Source organism: Gracilinanus agilis, chromosome 6, assembly GCF_016433145.1.
Source record: "Gracilinanus agilis isolate LMUSP501 chromosome 6, AgileGrace, whole genome shotgun sequence".
Classification (NCBI taxonomy): Eukaryota; Metazoa; Chordata; class Mammalia; order Didelphimorphia; family Didelphidae; genus Gracilinanus; species Gracilinanus agilis.
In genome coordinates this window covers 30,055,002-30,067,485 of record NC_058135.1, presented here as the reverse complement: position 1 = coordinate 30,067,485, position 12,484 = coordinate 30,055,002, and the positions used below count along the sequence as shown (strand labels likewise).

General features: G+C 36.0%; 1 protein-coding gene across 1 annotated transcript in view; it reads left to right on the top strand.

Annotated features, from left to right (window-relative positions):
• The window catches only part of MTHFD2L (methylenetetrahydrofolate dehydrogenase (NADP+ dependent) 2 like), a 119,393-nt gene that overhangs the window by 74,733 nt on the left and 32,176 nt on the right, over positions 1-12,484 (top strand). The window lies entirely within an intron of this gene.

Below are 12,484 nucleotides of genomic sequence, written 5' to 3'. Positions count from 1 at the left end.
GTATATGGAATTCTCAGTGTAGAAAATTCCTTCTACCAATGAAGTTGCCGATTTCTCTGAAACTTAAAGCACTGAATGTTTGAGTGATTTTCTCAGAATCCTACAGTCTTCCTGATGCCAAGACCAATTTTCAGTTCATTACACTATAGTGCCATGCTGCATCTCTCAATCAATAAATATTTCAATTAAGTACCTCTTATATGCCAGGAAACATGCTAGGTACCAGAAGAACTCTGTAAATAAATGTTTATTATAAAATTTCCAAGATAAGAAGAAACTGCAAGTCAGTTTAATGTTAATGAGATGAAATGATTTTATAAAAGTGAATCTGGAATTCAGAATGGGTGAATTACTTGAATATAAAGAGGGAAACTAAATAAGTTAAGTGAACATAGAATAGTTTGTCAGATCTCTGGGAAAGGAAAGATTTTAAAACCAAGCAAGAGTTAGAGAAAATTACAAAATGTAAAATAAATGATTTTGATTATATCAAACTAAACAACAAATTGGGAAAAATCTTTATAACAAAAAACTCTGACAGGGGTCTAATTACTCAAATAGACAAAGAGTTAAACCAATTGTATAAAAAATCAAGCCATTCCCCAATTGATAAATGGGCAAGAGACATGAATAGGCAATTTTCAGATAAAGAAATCAAAAGCATCAATAAGCACATGAGAAAGTGTTCTAAATCTCTAATAATTAGAGAAATGCAAATCAAAACAACTCTGAGGTATCACCTCACACCTAGCAGATTGGCTAAAATGAAAGAAGGGGAGAGAAATGAATGCTGGAGAGGATGTGGCAAAACTGGGACATTAATGCATTGCTGGTGGAGTTGTGAACTGATCCAACCATTCTGGCTGGCAATTTGGAACTATGTTCAAAGGGCTATAAAAGAATGCCTGCCCTTTGATCCAGCCATACCATTGTTGGGTTTGTACCCCAAAGAGATCATAGATAAACAGACTTGTACAAAAATATTTATAGCCGAGCTTTTTGTGGTGGCAAAAAACTGGAAAAGGAGGGTATGTCCTTCAATTGGGGAATGGCTGAAAAAATTGTGGTATATGCTGGTGATGGAATACTATTGTGCTCAAAGGAATAATAAACTGGAGGAATTCCAGGTGAACTGGAAAGATCTCCAGGAACTGATGCAGAGCGAAAGGAGCAGAGCCAGAAGAACATTGTACACAGAGACCAATACACTGTGGTAAATTCAGATGTAATGGACTTCTGTACTAGCAGCAATGCAATGTCCCAGGACAATTCTGAGGGATTTATGGTAAAGAATGCTACCCACATTCAGAGGAAGAACTACAGGAGTGGAAACAGAAGAGAAACAACTGCTCGAACACATGGGATGAGGTGGACATGATTGGGGATGTAGACTCAAAACTACCACACCAATGCAACTATCAACAATTTGGAAATAGGTCTTGATCAATGACCCATGTTAAAACCAGTGGAAATATGCATCAGCCATGGGGGGGAGGAGGAAGTCGGTGTTTGAAGGGGAAAGTAAGAGCATGAATTATGTAACCATGTTAACTTTTCTAAAAAATAAATATTAATAAATGTTTAAGAAAAGTGAATCTGGGGTGCAGCTAGGTGGCACAGCAAGTAGAGTGCCAGGCCTAGAGTTGGGAGGGCCTGGGTTCAAATCTAGCCCCAGAAACTTATAGCTTTGTGACCCTGAGCAAGTCCCTTATTGCCAACTGCCCTGCTGTTCTTATGTTTTAGAACTGACACTAAGACAGAATGTAAGAGGTTTTTTAGTTTTTTTTAAGTCTTCTCTGGTTTTTAATTTCCTTCTGTGTTAAGTGAGGGAGGTGGTAGATTATATGATCTTTATAATTCCTTCTTATTTCTAAAATTTTCTGGAGCAATGCAGTAGCCAAATATAGAAAGAAGTTCCTCCAACTAGGAAATGGAATTATGGGTATCTCTATATGTAATATCCATCTACTTTCCATTGCTTTTAAACCTCATATCTTAGGACCATCTCGCCTGCGTGAGCCATTATGATAAGTGAAGATACCACTTTTATTCCCTGAATAAGTGTCCTTCATCCTATTTCTTGTTTCACCTCTGAATCATCATGTAAGCTCAAGAAACCACCCATTCTCTCAGCTCCTTAAAATTTTCTTCTATGAAATGAGGATAATAGGCAATTTTCCCCTTACCTCACTGAGTTATTGTGGAAGTTAATTAGATAATGCCTGCACAACTCTGAGCTTATGTTATGTAAATTAAAGTGTTATGTAAATACTGGGCTTCCTGTTATCAGTAAGGCATTAAATGAGCCACTTGGTGGCAGCAAAGGTGGCTTTGTTAGGAGATTGGACAAGGACAATCTTTTCTTTGAGAGTAATTTCATTAATTCATCATTGTGAATATGCTGAATTGTCATGAAAGATGCCCAGTTTGGACCCTGATTAGTCAAGAAAAAGATAGCTCTGTATATCAGCCCTATGTTAAGGCTTTCACCCCTTCCCAGGGAGTGCCTAGAATGAGGAATAGATCTAGATTATTTTGTTTCACATTTGTTGCATTGAGCTTGGACAGCAACATCTGTTTCTTCTTTAGTAATAGACTCTAAGACTCCCAAGTATACTCTTCTCTAGTAGAGGGGCACTTAACTTTAAGGGAGTATGATTCAGAGTAACCTTTCCATTTTCCACCAATCAGAGAGGTCCCCACCAGCCGCCTCATTCATGCAAAGAAATCTTTGGCTACTATAGGCATCTTCCTATTGGGTTTCTCAAATGAAAAGATGCCGCCCTACTATAATTACCACAATTACTTTTGAAATTCCAAATTAATAGACCTCTTTCCTCTGCCAGAAAGAAATTCATAGATGAATTAATTGGCTTGGGGAAAAAAGAAACAAACCTTCCTACATAAAACTGCCTTGGGCTCTGACATATAATTATCTTACTAATGTGAGACTTTTTTCAATTATAATATTAAAGGTATGCATGACTTCAATTACAGATGTTACCAAATGCTCATTGTAACCATTTCACCATGTGAATAGACTCAGAATCAACACAGCATTATTTTTTGCCTAGATTCGGAAATGATTGACATGGGATGGGCTCAGATTGTTAGCCATTAAAGAGGAAGTTTTCTGGAAACAATGGTAGGTTATAGGAAGACAATAGCTAAGGAACTAAACTTGGAAGTCTTCTCTCTTGCTAAGCACTTTTGAGCTCTGCTTGTGGCCCTGTGTGAATGCAAACAGCTTTGAAATGTTATTATTGTCAAATTAGGAGCCTAATTTATGGCCTCTCAAACTTCTTGGCTTACCTATCTTTAGATCCCTATAAATAAGAAAGATAACTACCCCCCATTAAGGATAAAGGCGTGCCTTTCATGGTGCAAAAGTGTATATAATAACAATGGATATTCGTGTGGCTTGTAATGTTCACTTGTTCTTTAAAGCCACCTTGTGAGATACAGTACAAGTACTAGGATGATCATCTCCATTTTGTAGATGAAGAATTGGATATTCCCAGCAGTCAAGGTAGTAAGTACCTGAGGGAAGATTCAAACCCAACCCTCCAAACAGAACCTTTCCCTACTGGATCTTCTTCCCATACCACCTCTCAAGACAAAACAGCTAATATTGAAGTGATATGAGCAGAAAGGACTAGAGATGACTATATTCCAGTGGACATCAAACATTTATATTTTAAATTCCATCAACAGATAGTGAGAAGTTATTTTACTTTAACATCATATCTTTCAGGATTTTTTTTCTTTCTTTCTTACCACATATTTGATCTTTTCAAAAAGAGACCTGCCATTTATAAGAAATTTAATTCCATGTGTAAACTAGGAAACTATATGAAATCTATCCAAAGGAATATCTTCTTAGTAGTTCTTTAAGGGACAAATTTATCACATGACAAATCTCTAATATTTTACTTAAAAAAATAGAATTAGATTTAAAAAAGGAGCATTGCTAAGCCTGCCTTAAATGAGACCTAGGGAATTCCAGAAGCTTTGTCATTTCAAATAAAGGAAAATATTCAAAAGGACTTGTGATCTCTTCAATTTGAGAGTTCCTCAAGGGAAGCAAATTACAACTCTTCCATGTGTCAACTCTCATCAAAATCTTCCTAAGGGAAGATCTTCCTCTACATTCTGAAGCTCTTCCTTTCCTTCTTTCAATATTACAAGGGTACTCTGGAGTCCATTGTCCATCCATCTATATTCTTGTCATGTCTTAGGACCAGTCGATCTCTTTCTGACACATAATCCATAAGTATAGTATATAAAATGAAATTGATAAAGTATGAAACATTTTTTCTTACAAATAATTCCTTTGAGTTCTGTGAACTTCTCTATACTAACATCTCAATTTTTTAAAAGTTGGTTTTAGACAATTTCCACTTATCAAAACACATGAAATATGTGGTGCTATAAATACTGGATAGGATATAAAACTCTTAAAAAGAAAACATTTTTTAACCTGAACCTTAACCTTCCACCATGTCGGATGGTGGTAGGAGTCATTTTACTGTATACTCTTCTACTATAAATCTTTCTATCCTGGTCATGTTCTGAAATGACTGATATTTTATTTAAGACTGTTGGAAGACACTAAGACTGATGAGGTCTTGACTTCACCTTAGAGCCCCAGGGACTTGCACTATGCTTTGAGGGCATAATTGTAGCGCAGAAATTGAGTTTTAAAGGCAAACAGCATTACTCTGCAATGGTAGGGTGAAAAAGATCAGCGAAACACCTAGTAGTAGCATACCAGCTGCTCCACAAACTTGTGTACATCACACCTCTCATTTTTTTCTCTACGGCACTATGAATGTGCCAATGTAAAAGTGAAAATGAGGTTACAAATAAAAACACTCAAAAGCTTGAAATAACAAAAATTAAATGCATGAATATTGAAGATTGACTGTTGTGGAGGTGGAAAATTTGCCATACCTGAGCTAAATTCCCAACATCCTTTTAAGGATGTCCTCATTTGACGTACAGGGGCTTGGGAAATAAATTTGGCTGAGACCCACGCTGCAGGGCTCTTTTTTGGGAGCTTGAGCTTTGCTTTTGTTAAGGTGTATCAGGTGTGGGTCTGTGGCTCTGTGCTCTGCTCACTTAACTGAAGGAATCCCTCTCACTCTCTTTACTATCTCTACTTTGCTGTAATAAAGCCATTAAAAAGCTACTAACAGCCTCATAATTAAAATTGTAATTTATTACACTATATTGGTACCATTGAATGAGTTCTAATAGGGATACATTTTATGCATTTTGAAATCTAGGCAGTAAGTATTCTTCCTTAACTTGATCATTTTTGCATAAATGGATGGCCCAAACTCCTTTGAGTGATTATGGACCTCTTCTAAGAGGCTCCACAATATTTTGGACTTAGATCCCCATAAACAAGATCTTGGGGATCCATCTCAACTTGGATTCTTAGCTGAATCTGCTTCATACTTCTGGCAAGCATGTAGCTTCTCACTTAATCCCTTGTCTGATGTTTATTATTAAGCGAACAGACATTTCTGTTGTTATATCTTCCATGGAATTCTAAGTGATCATGATATGTGGATGGGAAATACTTTGTAAATGAGTCTGAGGTAAGGTCTTGTTCTATAAAGTTAAAATCTTTTTTTAAATCAACAAATAATAATCCCAATGAGATCTTATATTTTCTACATATTTCATTCAGTTGTGAGGTCTGTTGTCAAAGAACATTTGTAAAACCTAGTTTGTTCCTTATTAATGCCTTTATGGAATAGATTATTCATTATCCTCTTGAAGATTTTGTATAGCTGAGAGATAAGGAAGGTCTAGTTACTGGATTTTCTCACTCCCCCTCCCCTTTTAAATAAAAAATCATCAAGATTTTTTCTATACCTCCAAGAACTTTCTCGTCTTTAAAACAATTTGTAAATTAGTCCCTCCATATTCTCAAAATTATATCTTTTCATCCTTCTAAATAGACTTGATCAAATTTAGTAACTTTTTTCTCACCTTTGTTTTCTATAGTGCCTTTTCTACTTCCTCTGGACTTCAGGAATCATAATATTACTTTTGCTGTCATCATTCTCCTTTTGTCAATTAAGTAAAGTGCTTCCTGATTAAGGCAATTTCTAAACTCTTTTGGTCTCCTTGTTGCAGCAATTAATTTATGCTGATTTAATTTCTGGATGAAATTATTTTAGTGTTGATGTCATTTCTATTCTCCATTTTCTATTTTAAAATTTTTAATGGATTATTTAAATAATTCAAGGGTAAATCAATAATATTTTTATAAATATTATCTTATTTAGTACATTCAAGAAACCTCATAAGGTAGGCGCCATTATTATATTTGTTTTACAGATAAGAAAACTGAGGCCTAGAGAGTAACTTATCCAAGATCATAGAGCTAGTAATTGTCTAGCACTTTATTTGAACTCAGGTCTTCCTCACTCCAAGTCCAGGTCAGCACCATCTAGCTGCCTCTAATTGTATGCCATATATATTTTCCTTTACTATTTTCTCATCATTATTACAAATTCTGATTTTTGTTTTGATGAATCAGTGATCTGGTTGTGTACAGAAAACAGATCATGGAACAATTACTGCTTCTATAATAAATATTTTCTTGTCTTCTAAAATGTAGTTGTTTTCTTTTCTTTTCTCCTTTTTAAAAAATATTTAAATAAAAAAAACCACAACCAACACCTACCAACAATTTTTTTAATAAAATGTTCATGAGACAGACATAAGATTCTGCGTAATCTAGAAGTCTAACCTCTCATTTCTTTTTCTTGAGTCATATTTTGTTATATATATTTCCCCTATTTTTAAATTTTTGTCAACTTTGCATGAAAGTCACCATGTCAGAGTGTATGTTAATATGATTTAAAAGGTCTTGTTAAGTTCTTCAGTGAATTTCTCTACTACTTAATCATCAACCACTATTGTTGGTGCATAATTAGTTTCATAGTGGTCTTTCTATAAATATATCACATTAGTATTGTAACATGTGATGGCTAAATGTCTCATGAAATGTCTTGTACCTTCTGAGTGTATGCGATAAAATTCACTTTCCCAATTATTTTCTTTGCTTCTCTATTCAGTACGTGGGAGGTCCTACTTAACTGCAACTTCCTTCTTTCTGTTTCATTTACAGCAAGAAGGTCAGATTTAATATGATTCAGATTCTCTGATAGATCCACTCACTAGTCACTGACAAGAATCCAACATTTAGAGCATCAATAGTCAAATTAAAGCTTAATGATGTTCTAAAAACTGTGTGATTCTTTGTAAAGCAGAGCTGCTTAACTCTTTTTTTTTAACCCTTGTACTTCGGTGTATTGTCTCATAGGTGGAAGATTGGTAAGGGTGGGCAATGGGGGTCAAGTGACTTGCCCAGGGTCACACAGCTGGGAAGTGGCTGAGGCTGGGTTTGAACCTAGGACCTCCTGTCTCTAGGCCTGACTCTCACTCCACTGAGCTACCCAGCTGCCCCTAAAACTGTGTGATTCTTAACCCACTTTGTTCCCTTTCCAAATATTCTGCTTGCCATTATTGCAAAAGCAGAACAAATAGCTCGACTGGGGGCTATTTCTTATTTTCCCCCTTTCCATGAGTTGCCTTGGCCAAATATGCTTCTTTGTGATTACCTAAGCTGGTCCCTGAAAAGAAAATCACTGTGTTTCCAGGTCCATACTAAAAGCATTTCCACTATTGTAATACTTTATGGGAATTTTGCTTTGTGGGCATAATCTTCAATAACCTAAGACCTTTAATCCATGATGACATATTGGAATATAAATGATGTAGTATTATTTGAGACAGTGGCCATCTTGTATTTCAGTGCCCATTAGCATCATTTACAGAAAGAGAACCATAAAAATTTGTAATTTATGTGGCAACATCAGTAAGAGGGAAAAGAGGCAAAAAAATTAAAAGACAAGGATAAAAACTAAGGAAATTTTGCAAATTTTGAGAATTTACAAAAATTTAAAAAAATAATAGTGATCACAACATAGAGATCTAAAGGACCTAGAAACAAACACCTGACTTTTTTGCCAAACAGAAATATTTGGCAGCACTGGTGTAAAATAAAAACCCTCATGGAATCTCATGGTGTATGTAGTCAAAGACTGAACACTTCTGTCTTACAAAATAGCAGCATGGAGTGGAGAGAAAAAATAACTTTAGAGAAACCTTGGAAAGAAACCTAACTAGGTTAGATCTCCCTGAATGGGTTTAACCTTGATGCTGTAAGAACAACAAATATTAAAGATGGAAAGAATCTCTAAAAATATCTATAACAAACTTTATGATAGTAGATGCAACATATTTGGACTATGGGATCACATTTCCCCACGTCATTTGATTAAATATCAGAAAAAAGTTAAAAAAGTATCAGATAAAGTTTACACAGAAGAGGTCTGTGGTGAAGGCCACACAATTTTAGGGATATTAGAAGGTCAATTTTCAATTCATCTGAAAGAAGGTAGGATCAATAGTTATCAGTGTATATCTCAACAAAATATTCAGAAGAGTTAACACAGCTATTAAGGACTTCCTTGCTAAAGATATAGAAGTCAAAAGGCAAACATTTGCAAATTGAAATATATACTTCATGGGATCATCTATTTGGAGTTTCTGACTTTTCCCTTAGTTACTAAGGATTAAAATGTTAATGTTGTTCAGTTACAGTATCATTTTTGTACTATTATAATAACCAGTCTCCTCTTTTTTGAGCTGGTGGTGTTTCCATATGAAGTATTCATTGTTTTATCCACTTTTGTATAAGCTCTTTTTATGATGGAATGGGGTAGCACATTGCATGCACACATAAAAATAGGCAAGCCAGACTCACTTTCAGCTAGTTCACATTCATCACATTAATTAGATTTTGGCTCACATTCAATGTGAACTGATGTTATTTTATAATTCCCACTAAATCAAATTTTACCTTCCTCAAACACAATTTAATATTGACTTAGCAAAGTGCTTAGCATTAGAAATAAAAATATACATAGAAAAATCTTTACCCTCAAGGAGTTTACATTTTACTATGGGAAGACGACACAAAGGGTACAGAGGCATGGTAGATAATGTTTGAAGTTCATGCTATAGAAGAACGAGGTGGATGCAGGATAAATTAGAGATGATCTCAGAGGGAAAGCACTAAAATTAAAGAGGAATGAGAAAGGTTTATTTTGAGAAGGTGGGACTTTAGCTGAAATGTAAAGGAACCTAAGGAAGCCAAGAAGAAGAATTGATGAAAAAGACATTTCAGATATGGGGGATAATTAATAAAAAAAATACCTGGTATCCACAATGGTGTTTTGTTTCAGGAACAGCAAGGAGACCAGGGTCATTCAATCCCATAGTGCACAGAGGAGAGTAAGGTCTGGAAAACGAAGAAGGATGAGGTTATGAAGGACTTCAAAAGCCAAATAGAGGATCCTTTAATGGTCCTCTAGCTCTTGTTCAATGTATGGCATCACACTGGTTGGTACTGTGTGGGCTATTTACTGGTTACTGCCATTGATGGGAGCTTCTAAGGTCCTCAATTTGGGATTTTCTCCACTCTTGCTACTTCTAGGTACATTGCAGGATATATCCTTGATCATCTTAGGTCATGTTGACAGGCTACTCTCTCCTGGTCTCTGTTTTGCTAGCAAGGACTCCAGCTGATATTTTGTGCAGTTCTGGGATTGAAAAAGTCATTAAAGCTTTTCATTGGATTTTTTGATCATTATTCAATCTTGTGTGAACTTTAGACTTTTGCTGATATACGTATATGGAAGCTGGAAAACTTTTTTTTCCTATTTCAGAGGTAGGTAGTGTTGTAGGCAAATTATAGGGTAGACTTTGATTTAAGATAGGACAGAAAGCTGACAGCTATAAAAGCAAGCCTTGGCTGAATGCATGGACATTCCATGAACGGAATGAAGAGTAAGGTTTGAAAAGGGGAGGGTTTCTTCTTGGCTAAGCTGGGAGGAGGGTGTATCTGTGGTCCAATTTGTAAGATCCAAGGAGCTGTGAAGTTTTGGGATTTACAGAAGATTGGAGAGAAGAAACCATCAATACAGCTAGGTAGAGATAAGGTTCAGATCTATAGCTAGTGGATGGCTGATAGATAACCTATGCTCCTTAGAGCTTCCTTTGGACTTTACTGACTGTGCAAGGATTTGGTCCTGGTTCCTGTTATCATCTTGGAGCAGCTTGTACCTCTTCAGTGAGAATCCCAATACTTCAGCCCTCAATCCCAATACTACAGACAGTTAGAACTGTCTGTAGTATAGTAGAATAAAGCCAGCTGACTCCTTATATTCTTAGACAGTTGGGCTGTTTCCTTAGTGGTAGAAACCCTTCACCCACTTTCCCAATTATTTTCCCAAGTATAATAAAACCAGTTTTATTATACTTCTTGTGTCACCTGTAAGCCATCAAGGACCCACTATTGGAGTTACCTTAACACCACTGGTATCTCTGGCAGTTAGGTGTAAGTTCAACTGTCAAACTGTCATTCCTCATTCCTCACATCCCTGTATGGTTATTCAGTGTTATCCTGTCAGTCCTTTCCCTTGTGGGGTGTGGGAGTATCCCTAGTTTGTGTTATTTTCTGGCTGTCAGCCCAGTCTGTCCCTTCTCCCCTATATAGTTGGTACAATAGATAAGAATGCTCAATTTGTATTCAGGAACCTCTGAGTTCAAATCCTGCCTCATTCATTTTCTAGCTGTGTGTTGTTAGGCAAATCACTTAACCTTCATATGCCTCAGTTTCCTCATCTGTGAAATGAGGATAATAATAATAACTACTTTCCAAGTTTGTTGTAAGGATGAGATAATATTTGTAAATTACTTTGCAAACCATAAAGTGATATGTAAATAATTTATCATCATTATTATTTATTTGTTTGTTGTTTCCATAACAAAGGTTGACTTAGTAACTCTTCTTTGAGCAAGAGGTTTAGGGCTGGAGAGGTTGTCTATGTGGCAGGAGGGTAGATGTTTTGATGGGTAGACACTGGTTTCCTGGTGGATATGAAGAATCCCTAAGATGAGTCTTTAATCACTCCCCTGTTTGCAAATGTGGACAGTGAATCACCATCCAAAAGGCAGACATTCCACCTTTCCAGTTACCAGCTCACTTTTTTGGCTAGATTTAGAAATGGAATTAGGGTCAGGGTTAGGTTTACTAAGCAGTTTCTTCACAAAAGTACTTCAAGATAGGTCAAATAGAAGAAGAGGAGGTGATGCAATGGATAGAGTGTTGGAATTAAAGTAGCAATAACTAGGTTCAAATTCCATTCCTGACATTTCATGTACTCACGTTATATCCTGAACCTCAGGTTTCTTATTTGGAGATTGTAGATGTTGAAATAAATGTCCCTTAAGCTTCCTTCCAGCTCTAAATCTAAGTTATGAATATTTTACAAAGGGGCAACTAAAAATACCACTTCTATGTATGTTTTACCTTATTATAGTCATTTGTACTGGCAGGTTTACCTGTTAACCTACCATGGGCTAATGGAGTCAAGGCCTACTCTATAATGAATGCTGTTCCATTCACTGAATTGATGAGATGAGGGGAAGGCCAGCATTTTACATTTTTTGTTGATCTCTGGGAAATAATGGGTTTTTTAGGATATAGAACAATGATCACTTACTAGTTTAGGGTCAGATGCAAGTATACTGATGAGAAATAGAGGAAGCTAAGGGAAATACCTTGAGCTATATCGAGATGTGCACCAGAATTATGCACTTGATAGACTTTGACTCATTTCAAATACCCTGCTTGATCCATGTTGCTCACCTACACACAGGTATCTCCCATGCCCCCATGGAGTAAGCAGACAAGTGTGCTAACTTTAGCAATAATTGGGGTGAGCAATGATCTCTTTAGTGGTAAAATTATGCCCCTTCAGAACCTCAGCCATACCTACTACTTTCTTATCTCAGCTTGTCTGCCAAGTAACCTTGAAAAAAATGTTTATGCCACCAGCATTCTCCATAATGAAATTTAAAAAGTATATGGGAAATCTGCTTTTCTATAGAATGTTGCAATTTCCCATAATTAAAATAGGAATGTATATAGGTAATTATATTGTTCTATAAAACACTTGTATTCATGGACAAAACTTGGATGGAAATCAATGTGAACACAGTTTGTTTTGTAGATAACTTTTCAGGAATTCCCCAATTCTCCAAAGAGAGGTAGTCTGTTTAGCCATTTTTCACTCATGTTCAATTCTTCATGAACCCATTTGGGGTTTTCCTGGCAAAGATACTGGAGTGGTTTGCAATTTCCTTCTCCAGTTCATTTTAAAGATGAGGAAACAGAAAAATGGAGTTAAATAACTTACCCAGAATCACACAGCTAATGAATAAAAGGAGGTACACTGCCATACTAAGACCATGCCATAAAGATGCTTTTTTTTAATGCCATAAATTAAATTTTGTGTTTATGTTTTAGATCGTCTCATGTTACCAATTTGGG